Raw genomic sequence first — 2713 nt, 5'->3', positions numbered from 1 at the left:
TAAGGATCTGACACACAGTTTTAGACCAAGTCTTAAGTTGAACTCCACCACATCCATATTACCACCTGCAAACCGAGTTAGTTATATGCCCATTGCCACAAAAGACACCTAGCTCTTGTACTCTTTGGCTCATATAATCTTCATGTAGGTTTCAATACAGCTTTTATTGCATTCTCAATGCTTAACATATTCTGCTCAGGTGGAGAGATTCTTTTGTGCAAAACAGCATCTTCTCACTACTCAGCTTGGCTGGGGGAAGTGGTGTGCAAACTAAAGTAAAAGGACAAAGATCCTGGAAATACAACGTGCAAAATATGAGGTTCAACGATGGTCATTTCAGAGGATTAATGGATAGATCAAGGAAAAGATTAGCAACAGTGTTGTAGGTTGTTTAACACTGTTGATCACTTCTTGGAATGTATATAGGATGCTCAGAAAGAAAGGAGAGAAAACCCCTCGTGGTCATGGAAAGCTCCTTACTGGAGAACTGTGTGCCAAGATTTTAAAAACCACATTTTACATTTCAATTAGAGAAAAGTAAGTCCATTTGTGTTCTCACTGCAAGTCATGGAAGGATTTCTACAGGCAGCTGAGCAGCTTTTTGGACAACAAGTCAAACCAATGATTATGAGGGTGAAAAATCAAAAGAATGGAGGCTCCAGGATGCAAATTATTGGAATTTAATAAAATGCTGCCCTATGAAATTACATAAATGCTTATAGAAGAATAGATATTATTAGCTACTAATTATACTTACAGTTATATTTAGAGAATGAATGTGGAAATGTAAGCCAGGAATTAATGTCATTCACTACGAGATACCATTTGCATGAACTGACATGCAAAAAACAGAACATAAGTTACTGTTTCTGAAATGCTTATGATGTGCCATGCACTATTCTAAGCTCTTGAGATGTATTATTTCATGCAATCCTCCGAACCTAGGAGGTAGGTCCTGTTATTTTTCCTATTTTGCACATATGAAATGAAAGCACAAAATAGTTAAGTCAGAGGAATAATAATGGGTTTTCTTTCTTCTTTTATCACCACTTGTTGCACTCTGGGTTCTTCTGGCCATACACATCCCTTGCTACCTTCCAGCTCTTTGACAACCTTCATCTTCACCTTCCTGTATGGACCCAAGGGCCAGGTGGAGCTGTGAGCATGGACAAGACCTATATGGATCCACTCCAGAAATGTAATTCAACGTTGATTCTTTTCTTTCTTTTTTTTTCAATTAAGAATTTATTTATTTATTTATTTATTTATTATTTATTTATTTATTTATTCTAATTGAAGTATAGTTAAGACACAATGTGACATTAGTCTCCTGTGTATGACATAGTGATTTGACAAGACTATACATTATGCTGTGCTTGCAAGGGGGGCTACCATCTGTCACCATACAGTGCTATTACAGTACCACTTACAATATTTCCTATGCTGTACCTTTCATCCCTGTGACTTATTCATTCCTTAACTGGAAGCTCAATGTTGACTTCTGAATCTTTCCCGGTGATTTCTAAAGAGACTTCCCAGGTGGGGCACCTGGGTGGCTCAGTCGTTAAGCGTCTGCCTTCGGCCCAGGTCATGATCCCAGGGTCCTGGGATCGAGCCCCACATCAGGCTCCCTGCTCAGCAGGAAGCCTGGTTCTCTCTCTTCCACTCCCCTTGCTTGTGTTCCCTCTCTCACTGTCTCTCTCTCTGTCGAAAAATAAATAAAATCTTAAAAAAAAAAAGACTACCCAGGAAATCACAGCAGCCTGTCATCCTTCCTTCTCAGAATTGCTAATGATGAGCTTCAGTGACCTGAACTCCTGTCCTGGCACCAAATACCCTGCCCCTCTACCAGAAGGGTGGCTCCAGCAGTGGTACAGGGATGAGAAAACCCTACAAGAGAGGTGTTGGGAAGGATCAGAGTCCTCTCAGAGGAAGGCAACATTTCCGGGGCATATGAGATGAAGACATCTAGATCATGTGGCACCTTATCAGGTTCAAAGGAAAACCAGAATCTCTTCCTCAGGTGATAGAGATTAGAGTGGATTTCAGATGTGAATGTCAATGTTGATATTGCCAGAGCCATAGGCCAAATATCTCTGGGATGCCTGCAGAGAGGAAAATGGCCCTACCTCCTTCCTTCTGGGAAGTGTTGGAACAGGGTCTCAGTGGCTTGACACTTAGCCTGGGTACCAACTGGCCTGGACTTCTGCCAGAAGGAGTACTTCAATAGCAAGAGAGGGGGGAGAAGCTCCAACTGGAGATGCAGTAGGAAAGCAAAAGAATGTTTCAGAAGCTCTTAAAATAGTGGTTGAAAGAAAACTGAGACTCTCATCCTCACGTGACAGAGATCTGAACGGATTCAGGCACAAATGCTGGAGTTGCCACATCCTGGACAGAGATTCCTTTTGGGAACCAAAGAGTAAGCAATAGAGAAATAATAAGGACAGAGTTATGACTGAAAACCCTATCAGCATGAGAATTGATCTAATCCCAGGAAGGTCCTAGTCTTTCCTGCTTATAATTTTAGCATCCCTTTGGGGCATGGTGGGGGGTGCTAGTCTATAGAAAGGATGATTGAGTAACAAAGATTCTTAAATCCCCATGATATGGTTCAAATGATGCCAGTTGTTGCCTTCCTTCCTTGAGACTTTGTTTTTACCCCATATCTTAATGTCAAAAATACACAAAATATCCATGTCCTGTGAATCCCTTT

General features: G+C 41.0%; 1 pseudogene; it reads left to right on the top strand.

Moving 5' to 3' along the window:
- The first annotated feature begins 1794 nt into the window (after positions 1-1794).
- Positions 1795-2323, top strand: LOC116628843 (annotated as a pseudogene).
- Positions 2324-2713: the final 390 nt, after the last annotated feature.

The sequence above is a fragment of the Phoca vitulina genome, unplaced genomic scaffold, assembly GCF_004348235.1.
Source record: "Phoca vitulina isolate PV1807 unplaced genomic scaffold, GSC_HSeal_1.0 scaffold133, whole genome shotgun sequence".
NCBI classification, from domain to species: domain Eukaryota; kingdom Metazoa; phylum Chordata; class Mammalia; order Carnivora; family Phocidae; genus Phoca; species Phoca vitulina.
This window is presented reverse-complemented; position numbering and strand designations above follow the sequence as displayed.